Here is a 17,062-nt window from a genome sequence, read left to right as displayed (position 1 = left end):
CTCAAGGATGCCTTATGCCTTAAGTGTGTGTCCCATCCACCTTCTCACCCACAGCTGCAGACCAGCAAGACCCATCAAAGGACCAGATGAAAGGCTGACCCAGGGAGCTCAGCTCAGCTCTCCAGTCCAACATATGACATATGCTGCTGCAGCCACGGTGATGGTGAAGCAGATGGAGAACGGCCATGAAAGGTAGCAGCCACATCAATGATTGTGTGTGTGTGTGTGTGTGTGTGTGTGTGTGTGTGTGATGGTGGGTGGGAGACACAGTCAGGATTTGATCCTTCAGGACTAAAGTGTGACTTAAATCTCGCTTTGTGTTTTATATGTGCATTCTGATACACACCTGCCACACTGAGGCGACCCAGCTGCTGTGGGTTTCCAGATGTTCTAGTTTGCATGTGTGCAACACTCTAATGAGGACCGCTACAATTTTCCTACGCGTCAGTGACATAGTGAAGAAATTAAGGGGTACTGATGTATGTTTGAATCCCATTTTTAATGGCTTTGAGTAGAGGTTGATATAGGATTTATTTTAGCTAAATATCACGTTTTGGTGTTAATCTCTCAAATAATTAAATTTGTCAGTCCAATATAATAAAAACAAATCAAAATAAGTTATTTATCGTTGCCCTCTAAAATGATCCATTTTCTTGTCTGGCACCTCATATCAATTGGGCAACATCTGTCCCTGTTGTGGCTTGTTGATAGCTGTTTGTGTTAGCTGGTGATGTTACACATATTAACATTAAAAGTATATTAACATGTTTGTAGCTGGTTGTCACTAGCATGTTACTAGTTAGCTGATGATTTTAATTTGTGTGGAGAACACCAGCAGTGTATGTAGCCTGCTTCAAAGAGCTGATGTGTAAAGTTAAGTGGTTTTGTGAAAACCATTTTCTTTTTGTGGTAAGACAGGTCATCATCATGCACGGACACTGGAAACGTTCTGGTGACTTTTTGCACATAGACATCAGAAGGGGCTCGAGCACCTGACCTTTTGCTTTCTCGGGAAAAAGGGCCTTTTTTCTGGATGGTATGGTAGTCAGAATAATATAAATATATTTAACGTTTTGTTAACATTTCAACTAGATAATTATTAATTATTCATTATTATAACTATTCATTAATTATGTTTTTTTGGTTTCTTTTCCTCGAGCCCGTGCTGCCCAAAATGTCTGTGCACGTCCCTGTAGATATACATTGATAGTGTCTGGACAACTGAGTGGGCCATGCCGTTCAGATAATACCACCTACAGTATCAAGTCACTGGGGCAAGCCATTGTAGTTCAGCCTAAGCAGATAGAATGCAGTCATAAGGCGAACCAGCAGGCTCTTTGGTAGGGTTCAGAGGCAGGTTAAAGCTGTCAGAGGGTTCAGTAGATTTATGATACCCATTAAAGGGCCAAATAATAGGTCATAATACTGGACTTCCATTGGAAGGCCCCTCACCTGTTATTCCGCAGTGGACTTCCACCTAGTCCTCACTGTAGTGTAAGTTAGAAGAAGTTCGCAAACTTTTTGTCACACATTTCCAAAACCTACATGAATCAAAAAATGTTAATGACCAGATGAGCATCAGTCAGGTTGTAAAAAGTGATGTGATTGCTCGGATAATACACATTAATATGAATGATGGTTGGTCAGTGCCATCAAATGTCCATCTGACAGGAGAGGGTGGGAGGAAATAGAAGATGTGAGGAGATTGGATGGAGTGAAAAATGGGCCGTTATGAGCAATACTGTTACCATGTAAAGTAGCAGAAGGACAAATATGGATTTCCCATAGTTCCCTGCTGTCGAATGTATCACTGGGGGCTGGCTTTGTCCTTCACTGTAAACCCTGTTAAGTACAGTCTGCATCAAAGAGTTGCTAGAAAACAGTTAAGCAATGTCACTCAGCTCACATGAAACACTTGAAAATATCCATTCATTTAATTAAACTTTTCTTGATTTATTGCTGTTTTTGTGTGTTTAGCATGTCCTGGTTCTAATTTTTAAGAGGTAGTTTTCATTGATCCCCCATTGCTGGAGTCTTTGCACGTTTTCCATTTACTTCCCAAACCCATATTTAGACTGATGTGTTACCCTAACAGATATTTTTCTGTGACCAAATTATAGTTGGATTGGACATTGTTTGCGTCTCAAGACACTTTACAGATGGTCTATATACTCTATAATTTACAAAGTCCCAAGATTTCTATCAACTCCCCCAAGAGAAAGCATTTAGTGCAACAGTGGCGAGAAAAAGCCACAGACATACCCAGGCTCTTGGTAGGTGGTGTCTGGCGGTACCGGTTGGGGGTGTGATGATCAGTGGCAGTTATCAGTGACTAGAATAGTAGTTGTAGCAGTTCACGGCGTAGCAGGGCTCTGCAAGGCATTCTTTTTGTTTGGTTAATTACTTGTTTTTTTTTACCTTTTGTTACCTTCTTCCTGGAATCCACTTTTGCAGAGATAAACATAATTTCCTGTTTATTTATTTTTTTCTTCTTCTGTTCAGTTCTGTGGTTTTCTTGTGGTTTTCAATAACTAAAATGCATTGAACATCATTATTACCAATTCATCTTGTTAAAAAAATGGACAGGAACAGTTTTCTCTGGTATAGAAGAGTGGCAGCCCCCCTGTGAGTTTTTCTTGTATCTTAACATTCTCAGTAACGTCTCAACTAATGTAATCTCATTAAAACCAGACGCACCCGGCTGAGGCTGACTGTGCTCCAGGCATATAAAGATAAAGGATGCTAGATCACAACTGTTAAACAAACTTACGGAAAAAAAACATCCGGTCAAACAGACAAGGCTGGGATAATCACATCTGTGGCTATTTCTGTGTACTTAGCTATCCGTCTTTGATAGCAGAACCACAGCTTTGTTTTGACCAGAAGGTGGAAAAGCTTCTCTATCAAACCAACAGTTGCTCTCTAAACACAACCAATTAGGATGACGGATTACTTGCTCCTCGGCAAGCATCCCACGAGAGACATGAACATACAGCTCGAATAACAACACAAACAGAGAAAAACAAAGAACAACATCAGAGAACAAAGTGGAATATTTTTCATCCTGGGAATTCTTGTGCTTTGATTCCCTCCCCTTGGTCGATCGTTCTTTATCACGTCTGACACTCTGTTCTCTTCGAGGAGATTTGTAGCGCAGGTTTTGATGCATAATGGATGTGTGCTGACTCGGAGCAGTGCCTTGTGGGAACATGGAGGAGAGCTGTGGAGGGTGTGCCGCTGTTGCTGATTGCTTATTATTGAGCCCGTCGCCCTTGGGATCATCTTTATGAAGCATGCAGAAGCACTGTACTGTGTCATGCCTCATGCTATGACCTACATGAGTTACATGCACTTTATCAACGCTAACACTTACTGTGTCCACATAAGACCTCCTTCCCCTGATTTACAATGCAGTAATGCACCACCATTGCCTTGAACTTCACTATCTTCCTTGGACAGTGAACGTGTCCTTGAAGAAAACCAAGTTTAAACCATTTCAAGATGAGCTCCAGGAAACTAAACGTGGTCTCGCTAAGAGTTTTCTGCTAATCTGGTAAGAAAACTCATTACTGGATATGTGCATTACTGTTGAGAAATCTGTTTATTGAGCATGATTTACCCTGAGGGCAGAATAGCAGAACAACAAGAAATTGTTTATTGATTCTATATTTGTTTAATATTCCGTGGGTGAAATTGTTACCATGGCACCGGTTAGTACGGCAACCGTAGTACCTGCTCTGTCTGTAAGTTTTCCCATTTTATTTAATTTTATTACTAATCTAACCTAAGCTATGTCATCTACATACAACAAAAAGACATTTAAATATACTGGACTCATGCCGTCCAAGTTTTACTCCCGATCCAACCTGGCCCAGCGAGATTGGGATGAGAGCCAACAACTACAACAACGAATGTGCTAGCAACAGGTCACAGAGAAGGTCACGGAGAAGGTCAACTAGAAGGTCACGGAGAAGGCCACGGAGAAGGCCCAGAGGTAACACGCTGAGGAACAGGCCAGCATCCTGCTAGCTAATGTCCAGTCTGTAGAAAACAAGCTGGACCATCTCAGAGCCCGAATTAAATACGGGGGGACCTGTGAGGCTGCCTCACTGGGACATTCTAACACACTCGATACCAGACCATGCAATTCAACCAGCAGATCACCTCTCAGTTTCTTGCATGGACAGAACAAAAATGTCTGGAAAGTCGAGGGGTGGTGGAGTGTGTCTCATGGTGACCAACTACTGGTGTGACAGCAGGAACGTCCATCATCTCACACATTCCTGCTCACCCAACCTGGAGCTTTCACCTTCCTCAGGAGTTCACCTCAGTTATTATTAGTGCCGTTTATATCCCTCCACAAGCTGACGCTGTCCCTGCTCTGTCTGAACTACATGAGGCTCTCGGTAACCACCAGGCTGAACATCAAGATGCAGCTGTCATCGTAGCACGAGATTTTGATGAACCTGAAGAGAGTCAGACGTGACCTTCAGCAGCACAACATGCCCCACCAAAGGAGAGAGAACCCTGGATCCCTGTTACTAACCCTTCAAGGACAGCCTTTCTGGCAAATCTGAACATGCTGCACTTTTCCTAATGCCTCATGCCAAAATACCATATACTGTATGTCTGTGCTAACTGTCTACGATAAATAAAAAACAGATGAATGCGCTGTTGACATCTTCACCTAACAGACGCGATGGCAGCATCTACACATCTTAGTTCTCCAGCAGCGGCCATCTTTTGTTGTAAACGAATCCAACCCAAGCGCTCTTTGGTTACGTGGTTGATTACGTTACTGTTGATCATCTGTCCATCATTGAATAAAGCTCGCCCAGACAATTTGATTGGTCCAAACTAGGGCTGAACAATATTGTGTTTTAACATCAACATCGCAATGTGCACATGTGTTATATATATACGATATTCACATCGCAGGACGTTGCGATGTTGACATAATCCTGTTTTGCTGCTTGATAGAAAAGTAAACTTCCATTGTTCTCCTTTACATGATTATTACTGTCTGACCCTTCCCCTTTAAGACAGTTTGCCATGTGGGCAGCGTGTGTATGTGATGTTAGTCTGACGGGGGTTATAGTTATGGGAAGTCAGGCTCTGCGTGTGTAGTAAAGTACCGTAGGCAGCAGCTGCCGCTGACAGTGATGTCATAGTTTTGATGGTTAGTCAGTGAAGCTACAGCAGTCTGCTTTTTATGTTTGTTGCAAATACAAACTAAATCACCTGATTAATGCATCATAATCACAACGTCTCCAGGCCATTTCCCCCCGCAGAAAGCTGCTACTAGCCAGGCTAAAGCTAATATAGTTAGCCCAAAGAAACAAGGGGCCCGGCTGTCCCAACTAACATTACGGTTCGGAGCCACGACACTGGAAACGTAACACTAATCTACTACAGAAGTCTGTGTCTGATCTAACGTCATTTCCACTGATTTAACTGTTCTTGGATACAGAGAGTTTGTTGCTAGTGAACGTGACATGCAGGTCTGATCAATTTATCAAACTAACTTGCTGGCCCTGCTAGTTGCCCACAACCTGACATTTAGAGGAAGCAACATGCAGTCATACTGTACACTTTATTATATGAATACAGTGCAAAAATGAATTGCAGTCTATGTCCTGAGCAAGGGCGAGAGAAAGAGAGAGAGAGAGAGAGAGAGAGAGCGGGCATTTGCCAGCTTTTCAACGTTACTTAAGGGCCGCATCTCTTTAGCATTGAAGCAAACTACGCTGTCTGGGAGTGAACACCATTTAACACTATCCTGTTGGTACCTTGTCGACTAAACGTCACGGTGATTGCGTACTGTCAGGAAGACGGACCGGCCCATCTGTTGTAGTTTTTTCCCAAGCTCGAAAACTGCACCGGATGATTGTGTTTTAGGTGCATATGCATGTTTGTTGTGTTTCCATGTTTAGATGCTACCGTTTTACAAGAAATGCAACATAGTGGCTTTCTAAGGTCCAGTGGTTCACCACGGTCATTCTGTTTGAATCCAAAGTGATCCCACACTGCAGCTGGCGTGTTTAGCTTTCGAACCAATTCCATCTTTGTTTTTTGTTCATTCCTACTCCAGCTCTCAACTGTTCTCCTCAGGCGGTTCTTTGCTGCACTTTGTGGTCGGCTACACCAGGAGTCCCGCCGCCCCACATGGAGATCATGTGGCTGATAAGTCCAGTCTCTTTGGGAGAGAGAGAGAGATAGAGAGAGAGACAAGGAAAACAAACCTCATTTTTATTTATGATGCAATTAATTAATTTATTGACTATAGCGACAGGCCAACAGGTTCGGCTGGCATCCAGGCTTTTTTACAGACAAAGTAGGTCCAGACACGCAAGACCCAACAGTTCCCCCCCAAGCGCGTGCTTTTGGTCCAACAGTGGCTAATAATGCAACTGATAATGTATGATGTGAACACTTACCTAGAATGCATGTTCCAATTTGACACAATAATCTGGTTTAAATTACCAGCGTTACTGTGCTCTCCCTCCAGCTGTTTCCTTTCTCATTTCTTTATCTTGCTCCTGTCTGCTTTCATTTTCCCACACAGTGGTGTCTTTGTCGGAGTTGCTGTAGCCTACACAAATACGTTTGAGCCGTGGCTAAACTAAAAAAGCGAGTTATGTTCAGTGATGACAAGAATTGATTTCCAATTTCCTCCACAATGACTGCATCATTTCCAGAGACTCAGGCAATTTGGCCTGCCTTACTGAGGCGGTTGGGGGCTGTAGATCAGGGTGACAGCTGTCTGCACCTGAGGCCCTGCTCACTGAGATCAGTCTTTTCACTGATGCTGCCTCAATCACAAATTGGTCCAATCCTTCAGAGAATTCAAGAATTGAACCCTTTTCACAGACACAAACAAATGCACATTTGTGTTTGTAGGGTATATGTTTATAGAGTATTTGTCTAAATGTGTCTGGGTGAGGATGTTTTGCTTTAGCGTTTATATGTTGTTTTCTTTTGTCTTTCTTAACTACATTTCTTGCTGAATTTCTGAAGCTTTCAGTTTACAATTGACATGTATTTGTATATCTGACATTGCCTGCCAGCCATAGTCACTTAAAGGGCTTAGTGATGGAAAAGGAGCTGGAAAACTAGCCCCCAGGTTCTATGGACGGGATAAACACATCCAGACAATAAAAGTATTCAGAGCAACACAGCTGCAAATATTGTTTGGGGACCCCGGACTGGGGAAGATGATCGGCATGGTTTTGGAAATGTTTCCACTGGCCCATGCTAGCTCATCCTAAAAGTCATGAAAGTAAATACCATTGAATGCCATGGTACTATTTAGACAATCTTTTTTAGCATTGTGCATATGTCTCTAAGATATTGATACACCGTTTTTTATCGGCGGGCCAATATATCGGGATATCGAGATATCGGTGCCGAGACGCGCCTGCTGTGTTCGCCGATAGTTTTCTCCCAGCATTATTTCCAGACAGGCGTCCACAGAGACGCTGCAGTTCACATGCACACCATGCACTGCCCGTCCACCACTGGCACCATGGCAACCTTAAATTACAAATCAAGAACTTTATTTCAATGGCTACTTTTAAGTTTGATTGTTTTCTTAAATTGTTTAAATGTGTTGACAAAGGACATTTTGTGATGACTTGATTACATCTCTCTTATAATGTGTCAGTGTATATTTTGTTAGTTTCTCTCCTTGTTTTGTGTGCCTTTTCTGTTTCTCCTCATGGTCCCCCCCCCCGTTTGGTTTTCATTTACTTTTTGATTATTCTCAAGAAAAACTCCAGGATGTTAAATGTAGTCAAATACATCAAAGTCTTATTCACTAGGTCATCTCATCAGAATGTCTTACAGACTGGATACATGAGCTTGTGTTTTTGGAACTTCCACTCCACCGGCACTCATTCAGTAAGTTTATATCTAAGCTTAGTTCACCCCGCTGTGCTTCAGTGGACCCAGGGGTTTTTGATGAAGGTTTAAGTGCAGAGGTTCTCATGCTGTATTGATTTGCTTTCTTGTTCAAACCTATCTGTCCGCCACAGGCAGGGAAATTGCTTCAGTACATTTCAACAGTCAACATCACCTCCTCACTACTTTACTGATTTAGATAATCTAAAACCAGTCAGGGTTTTAAGCACATTGATCCCAGATTTGCAGTCGACTGGCTGTTGTTGCAAAGCCAAATGTGCTCTTCTCTCCTCTTCTCACTGATTCATCCAGTTTAAATCAGGCAAAGGTTCAAATACTGAACCATGAAGTTGTGTTTTTCCGTCATGCTGTGTATTGGGTCAGCAGAGTTTTGTTTTCAGAGGCTTGTGTGTGTGTGTGTTTTATTATAAGCCTTAAAATACTGAAATACTATTCACTTGGTGGCAATATAAACCTCCACAGAGCCCACAATGTTACTGACTAAATCATCAGATGCCTTTGATTTAAGTCTAGACAAACTTAGAGAGATAGTTGTTTGTGGATATTGACATTTTTGCCCAAAACCACGGAAATAGAACAATATAAATTTAGTTTTATGGTGAATGTTCATTTTAAACTGTCTTGCATGGCAGCAACCAAGAGGGAAGATGGATTAATGGAAGCAAGAGTGTTGAAGGCATGTTTTTTTTTTTTTTTTTTAATGCTGACCATTATAGTTTTGAATCGGTAATATATGCAAACAAACTAAACCTAATAACTTTATATATGTATACTATATATATATATATATGTGGCGCTGCCACTGGATTTTGATGCACCAAACCATTTCCTAAAAGCAACAAATCCAAAAGCAGGAGGTAGACAGAGATCACACCACAGTGAGGGTCACGGAGGCAGGGTGACTGTGCACCCATTAGAAAGCTATCATTCAATTTACACCACATGTAACGTGTTAAATTGGGTCTCGATAAAGTGACAGTGGCTCCTATTAGTCATGCTGTGAGGACGGAGCTTTATCATAGTGCTGCTGCAGAGGGATAAGTGGGAGGCCATTTGTCAGCTGTAATGCATTGCTTACAGCAGTTGTAATCAAAGCGCACTTTGTCCTTTTGACGAATGGTCTGGTGGAGGGTGTTCAGCCCTAAAATACTCTGTGTCTGTGTTAGATGGCAGCATGGAATTAGGCTTCAGTTACAGTTTACATGCAAGGTCTGAAATTAACTGTCCACACTCCCTGCCACTGTGGTAGGCAAGTATTTTGTTGGCCACTCAGAACTTTTATCTGCTAGACTCAAAGTCTATTCTCTAAAAGAAGGAATGCCATTTAAATCATTTACACATCAGTTAATGTAACAAACTGTCAGTGTTTGGTAGAATTACAGAAAAAACATTACATGCATAGTAAATGTCTGTTTACCAAAATCTTGTTCTTTTGTTTGGTCAGCATTACCTATCTAATCCAAGGTGTATAATCGCTTTTAATCACTGAAAAGACAGCAGCTTCTCCCTGCAGCCTGAGGGCGAACACAGCCCATTACGTACACAGTGACGGGTACTTTACAACAACAGTTTGAGTTTCTTAGAGTTTACGAGGTGCACCTGAATGCCTAATGATGACTCGTCGGCGTACACCTGTGACTCGAAGGGGATATGCATTTATATATGTATGCATAACAGTATTTGGTTTTAGCCCAGGTGGCTTCTCAGTCATGGCAGTGAACTCTCCGTATCTCCTCAGACCTCTTGTTCTCCTAAAGGAATCGTTGCATCAAATTAGTGCTTTTAGTTTTTGTACATTAAAGGCTTCACATGGAAATATAATGAGATGAGAGATTTAGTCCATCCCCTGATGGATCACAAAGAGAAAGTGATATAATTAAACTAATCCCAAGATGGCTGTAGTCATAAGGAAAATTCATTACCTCTTATTCAACTGGCACCAGGTTTACAAATCATTTCAGTAAAAATTACAGTGATGCTTTTAATGTTCAAGACATTTTTTGTTGAGTAAGGTTGTCTTCTTTTATTAATACAGTGGTTTAGCTACTACAGCATTAAACATTGGCCTAAATGCACAGTCCCAAGGATCAGAGCCTCAATTCTTTGCAAGATTGCTATGGCATGAAATGAGGGGAGGCTTAAGTGCTTAGAAAAGAAACATAGTTTGATCTAACAGAAGAGTCCATTTTTTAAACTGGCTTATCAAAACATTTTTTCTGCTGTTCCCTCGTCCCCTTTCAGCCATGTAATTTTCCAAATTGCTAAAAATCTCTAATACCGCTGACTAATGACTTAGCTAATCCGAAACTTGCGGTAAATCAATCAAGAAACCAGTGTCTGGATGAATGAAAACCAATGCTCAACGCGCCTGGGTGCTTTCTGGTGGCCCAGCTTGATTAAATTTAGGGAGGCGAGGGGAAAAAATCAATAGTTGAATTCATCTTCCAGATCACAGGAATGTGTTAGCGTTGTTAAACACATTCCACTCAAGGCAGCAGATTAGCGCTTTTCAGACACATAAAATGCGTCATCTTTAAACCTTCTTTTAGTAGTTTGTCTCCACTGGCCATTAAAAGCTGCCAGACCGTCATTAAGCTTCGTCTCATTTCTTGTCAAATTGTCGTGTCACTGGCACTAATTCATAGCCGTAGACGTCTCAAAGGCTCTCAGCTGATGGGAAAGCACCAAAGGGTCTCATCAATTTAAAGTTAGGTCTGCGTTGACCTTAACTTCCTCTGCCCCCCTCACACACACAGACAACCAGCCACACACAGTAAAACTGTAGTCTAAAGCAAATTACAATTCAGGAGCAGCTTGCTCTAACTGAGGTCCTGCAGCAAGATTAGGTAATGATTTCTTATTTCACTTAATGTGCTCTTAAACAGTGACATTGTTACTCACTGGTTATACAGGGATGCATTGCAAAGGAACCACTCTGCAGGATCATTTACCTACCATTTTGGCTAAGTGAAACACATCCTTGGCCACAGGGTGGTGATGTTTGTCTAATAATGAATATTCTCTGTGATTACTCATGATCACAGTCTGCTCAGGTGCAGCATTACCTTTTTATAGCAAAACTTTCCAAATTAAGGAGCAAAGATGCTCTCATGCCAGTCTGGAGAGGCTCAGGACACAGACATGGACTCTAGGCGGTCATTACTGATAAAAACAGACTGGCATGCTCATGTATGATTTTAATAATACAGTTTAGCCATAACATTGAAGCAGGTGACATACCATAAAGAACAGTAGCAGAAGGGCACGGCATAGCATTTGTTTAACAGTGTGTCCAGAGCAATTGCTTTGGCTACCTTAGGCGATAAGTACAAGCCTATGTAGTATTTTAAATGCTCTGCTTTATGTTTGATTGGTTGGATGAAAATGCAGGATCTGGCTTTTTCAGTTTCTTACAAATGAGAAAGTAATCAAATGATCTAAACTACCTTACACGCAGTGAACCTAGGTGTTTGGAGTTCTGCTGGCTTTGAGACTCTCATTTGGTTTTCAGTTTTAGCAGTGCATTTGATTGCTGTTCCCTAAACAGCAGAAACGTTGCCTTAGTATACGATGTTCCAGTCATTTAGGGACTGAACAGTTATTTTATACTGGACCAATCAAAAGGTGCTTTGCCACCCAGACACTGAGGGACAATAGAAAATTAAAGTGGAAGTACTCCCCATTTCCCTGTGTTGCCGTCACACCACATGCCAAACCACGTTTAAAAGCTATAACTGAGCACGAAAGCCCTACACCCTGCAGTTTGCAGCTCCTCCACTCTCTGGGATAAGTCTTAATTGGCTCTTTTCTTGTGTAGTGATAGGTCCCCTGTGCTCATAAATCTTAAGTACAGTGAAGCATTAGCATTTGCTCATTCAAAAAGGGTTTCCTAAAGCTTTTCCCAAAGAAGTGTCCCTGATCTTTCGCAGGGTTCAGTTCAAAGGGGATGTCATATAGGCCCAGATGGGTGCAAGAGAAGATCAGGCCTCTCCTGCACACAAGCACACATGCACACACACACTCGTCTTCCCCTGATCCAGTCATTGCACTGTAACTCAGTTCACTAGTTAAGGGTGACCCTCTGAAGTACTGGCTTCATTAGAATAGATGTGACCCAGGGAAGGTAATACAAAGATAGAATCTGATCCGTTAGATAGTGTAATACGGATGTACAATTGTTTGGCACTAGGCACAAATTCCACAAAAGAATATCCGGTTACCCACTGTTACATTGGATCAATATTTCCTGATTTCTTCTTCTGTGTTTCAATGTGATATTCCTTTTACTCACAATTGTATAGTCTATAAAGGGCAACTTACTGGAGCATGGGTAGAGATTTGGTATAGCAGAGTGCTTTATTATCACAGGAGGTGGTAGTCCATGTTAAAGAACAACACATTCTGAGTTAGCAAAGATGTCAGGTCGATCAGTCAGATGGAGTGGGCTACATCTCCCTATATGGGCCTCCTTCTACTAACCAACACACACAGGACATCATTTACAGTATTCATGTTGTGCATTAGTCTCACAAAAAGCTGAACGAATCCAGACTGGCATTTCCCCCTCCTTTTGTTTGGGGTAGAGACTGCTCTAGTTTCTGTTTCAAGGTGCTACATTGAGCCTTTTTTATTTTGCATTTCCTGGTGCTTCCTGCTACAGCCAAGTCAACAGAAAGTGTCCAAAGTTTGGGATAATTTCAAGCTGAAACTAAACATAAACTAGCGCCTAACTAAACTACTGACTAGCACAATGTCGATGCTTCAGCATCTCAGCAGAAATCATCCAGTCTGACATTGCCACCTAGTCCACAGAGTAGTCCCGACACAAGTCGCATTATCATTCAACGTAAAATCAATATAGCTTCCAATATAGTTTCCATCCACTTTTCAATCAAATGATTTGAAGTTTGGTAAAAAAATCTCATGAGAATAAATCTGGTGAAAGTGTGTTTCCATCCAACGGCTTTACAGCCAATAAAAAACAGTACGTAATGATGTTTTGCGATCAAATTGGTATATGGAAATGATTTCCATTCATTTTTGAACATTCAACAAACATTAGCGACCAAAGTGTTTCTAGAATAAATGGATTGCACGTCTACCAACAAATTATCAGAATTCTAATAGAGCTCATGTGCCAGTTGATAGCGACATATCGAGCGATAATAAGAAAACAACAGCGCTATCAACACATCGCTATGACGATGCAGATGCAACTCGTCTTTTATTGTCCCTCCGGCACCACTGCGAGACTCTTTTTTGAGACATGTCTCACTGTCTGAGCGTCTTCCATTGTCTCCGCAGGACGTCCCACGGCTCGTCCTAACCTCTGTCGGACATTTCCTTCATGAGTTCCTGATAAATTAAATCCAGAAAGTCTCTCGTCTCCTTGTCCATCCACGTCCATCTGTCTTTGTTGCCCCCCCCCCATGTGTGCAGACTAAGGGGAAATACTGGGGGACATTAACTAAAACTTCTTCCTCTTCCGCGTTTTGTGACGGGTTGCAACCGTAAAATGGCCTAAAACTTAATCGCAATTCATTATTTATTCAGCAAATAAGATTTCATCAGCGTTTATCACATAAGCCAAATATCATCAAGATAAAATCTGATGACACCCAACGGATTTCCTTTGAGTCGATATTCATGAAATTCCATAAAATGTTACTGTTTCCACAAGGTATTTTTTATTTGATGTCACTTAATTCGGTTAAAAGCGTGTGGATGGAAACAGAGCTTCTGATTGCTAGTTGAGATGAGCGCTCATCCGCCAAGGCCGGCGGGGGTCACCTGGTTTTGGTTTTATGGTGGGCAAGAGAGCCCTAGCCTTTTCTTGCAGGGCCTGGTGTAAATATCCTTTAGAGCACCGCCTATGTTCAGCCAAATAAACTACTATTAACTATTGCTCTTTCATACACTGAAAAGATGTTTTATCCGATTACTCAATGGAACAGTCGGGAGAATCCTCCACTACTAAAATAATCGATAGCTGCAGCCCTATTCCACACAACGTAGCAGCGCAGCAAGGCAGAGGAGACGCAAGGCAGGAGGGAAGGGCTTTAATATCTTAATTAGAATCTACTGTCGGTCTCTGCTCATTAACACAGCTTTCCTTCCTTTAAGGGAAAACACAGCTTCCTCTCTCCTGGTCTCTCATCCTCTATGTCTCTGCCGTGTCGGGGAGGTGTTGCGTAGGAAGATGTAGCTGCCGAGCGAGATGTAAAGCGAAGGGCAAGGATGTTGAGTCAGTTATCAAAGGAAGTCATGTTGATTAGGCAGGAAACTTGCCACCTTGTGAGGCGTTACATTATTTATTTGAAGACTCTTTCTCCGAGTAAGCAGCACAACATCATTTGATTCAGTTTGTGTCTTACCTGTAGTTAATAGTTGCCGTGGCAAAAGACAGGTTGCTTGGAGTTTTGAAGAGATTTGACATTGCAAAACAAGAAATAATATGAATGAAAATTCTTAATAAACAAAAATAAAATGCTCCTCAATAAATGGCTACAGCAGTTACTACTTACACAGTTTTAAATGAAATAGTGTGTGTGGGTGCGTGCCTGTGTGTGCTTCAGAGTGCCAAACAAGCACACAGAAAGAAACAATGGACAGATAAGTGACCCCCACTGACATTTTCTCTTAACTTAACCCCCCCCAGTCACTACACTTTATATCAACCTATATCCTGAGCTACACTCTGCCCATTGCACATACACAATCCCACATTCTGCACTCAATCCAATCCTAGACACAGGTGAGTGATGTTGGGCTTCTTGGAGGCAGGCAGACGTCACTAGGTTTCCTATAAAGCAACTTTTTTCAGATTTATGTAAAGAATAATACATCTTTTATTAATCCCACAAGGAGAAATTACAATTTACACTCTATTGTTATTACACACAGGCTCAGTACCTATACATGCACTAATGGAGAGAGTGGGGGGTTTGGTGCCTTGCTCCGAACCCCCAACTAACAGGGACTTGAACCAGCAACCTTCCGGTTCCCAACCCAACTTACTATGTAGTGAACTGCTGCCACATTTTTACAGGAAATGTTCCTGTCTGCAAATGTTAGTTTATCATCAAAGTTTAATTTATATGTACAAAAGATATATTGCACTTTGCCAGAGTTACAGAGAATGTAATTGTGAGTCCAGTTAGATTTATTGAGTCCAGAAGAATCCTATTCAGTGGTAGATAATTAGCCACACTAGTGCTGTGGATTAAAGGATGACCATGCCATTGGGTTGGACAAAAAGAGTGAATGTTAACATGCTGACATTACCATTTAGCTTTAGTACTGTAGCTTCAGGAATGGCTGGAGACTCTTCGTCTTGTTGTTTCCATCGGCTGTATCATAAATCCAGTTTGCTGCATTTAACGTTGCTTTCAAAAACCTAATTCACCTCATTCAAGTTCTAATATCATAACTTTGTTTTGTAGTTTCAATTTTGTAATCCACACTTGTTCATCCAAGAGGATAGAATGAAGGGAGAGAGGTGGAGAGCGTCCATCACATCTGTCAGTCACTGTTGAGCTCAGTGCCTGTCATCATCTTCAGCCTAATCATTTTCCTCTGGCAGCTGATTGCTTTTTATTACATGCACCAAACTAATAATCCCCCCCCCCCTTAAACACACACACGCACAAACCACACATAGCATATCACAGAAAGATGTCTGTTGACGTGTGACAGCTGTGTTGGACTCAGGATCACTCCACCATGTTAAGTTTCTGCCAGAGGAGACAGAGATAAAGCGTTCTGGTTTCTCATGCAGCAGGGAGGGACAGCATGGAAATTCAATAATTCCACAGTGTTGCCAGTCAAAGCTTCTTCTTTTTTTTCAACCAGACCGAACATAAACAAACACAATCATGTGCAAATGAGTCCAAATGAGATGTGACAGTTCTATTGGGCTTAATTTATTAGCAGTGATTATGCAGGCGCTTTCCACCGGCAGCCAGCAGAGACAACTGAGCGTAAATAAAAGAAATCAGCAGCTTTATGAAAAGTGGATATTATTAATAGTGATGGCTAAAGCTGCTGGCATGATGAGATTCATTTAAGCAGTAATATGTTTAGACTTTATGAAAGGAATTGTATTGTTTCCCTTCTTGAGCACTCAATCCATACTAGAAATGAGCTTTTCATGCCCTGCTCCAGGCACTACTGTCACAGCAGGGGTTAAACAGACAATATGAATGTTAATGTAATACTTTGAGTTTCTACATAATGGCACACAGTGTGAAGTAAGCTTGATGAAAGGTTGACAAAAAAATTGCAATTTAAAGATAGTTTGTGATTGACATGACTGACCTAAAGCTGAAAGCTTTACTACTCTATCCTCACAGCTTGTTTTTGGAAAGTAAAACCATTAAATACTTGCAATTTTCACAAAACAGACTTGGTGTCAAAGTCCCAATACTATGCCACTAAACCACAGCAATGTAGGGGAGAATAAAGACGTACATAAGCCACTGTACTTTAAAAAGAATAAAACTGCTTATATTGTCTGTAGTAATGCAGTGGCGTGGAGGACCTGAAAACTTCAACCACAAAAAGTCATGTTTCGGAGGGAGTTTGGTCAAACTTTTTCATTTATTTAGAACAGTCACTGACACTTGGAGCGTTGTGCAGGTGTCAAAGTCCGACACAATCATGTTAGGAAAAAATATGGAACTTTGAACACTTCTGTATAACACAGTACGAACACTGAACAAACACTTTGGTTACAATAGGCTATAAAACTGAAAAGCATCTGTTATTCTATGACAATGAGAAGTCAGAATATGGTTCTGTTCCAGTGATTCGCACATGTGGGCGATGCGTCATGCTGGATGTGTTCCACTCACAGACCCTCCAATGCTGAAGCAACGCCGATGCACAGTCTCTCTCTCTCTCCAGCTCTTCCAGCTCCTGGGTTTGATTTGTGCTCGCCGTAGTGTGACTGACTCACTTGCCAATCAGCTTGTTGTGCTAACCTCAGCACAAATTGCTGACGGCATACGGTTAAAGATTTTGCAACGGACGTTTGGTTCCGCATTACATACACCAGTACATAATCAGATTACAGTGGGTACGGAAAGTATTCAGACCCCTTTAAATTTTTCACTCTTTGTTTCATTGCAGCCTTTTTCCAAAA

At 41.5% G+C, this 17,062-nt stretch overlaps 1 long non-coding RNA gene across 1 annotated transcript; it reads left to right on the top strand.

Moving 5' to 3' along the window:
- Nucleotides 1-1,731: 1,731 nt before the first annotated feature.
- LOC117955571 lies at nucleotides 1,732-13,129 on the top strand. Its single transcript, XR_004659094.1, has 3 exons — nucleotides 1,732-1,743; nucleotides 2,587-2,591; nucleotides 13,037-13,129. It is a non-coding gene; the product is annotated as an uncharacterized LOC117955571 (long non-coding RNA).
- Nucleotides 13,130-17,062: the final 3,933 nt, after the last annotated feature.

Source organism: Etheostoma cragini, chromosome 13 (genome assembly GCF_013103735.1).
Source record: "Etheostoma cragini isolate CJK2018 chromosome 13, CSU_Ecrag_1.0, whole genome shotgun sequence".
NCBI lineage: Eukaryota > Metazoa > Chordata > Actinopteri > Perciformes > Percidae > Etheostoma > Etheostoma cragini.
Note: the sequence above shows the minus strand (reverse complement) of the source record. Positions and strands in the feature narration are given on the sequence as shown.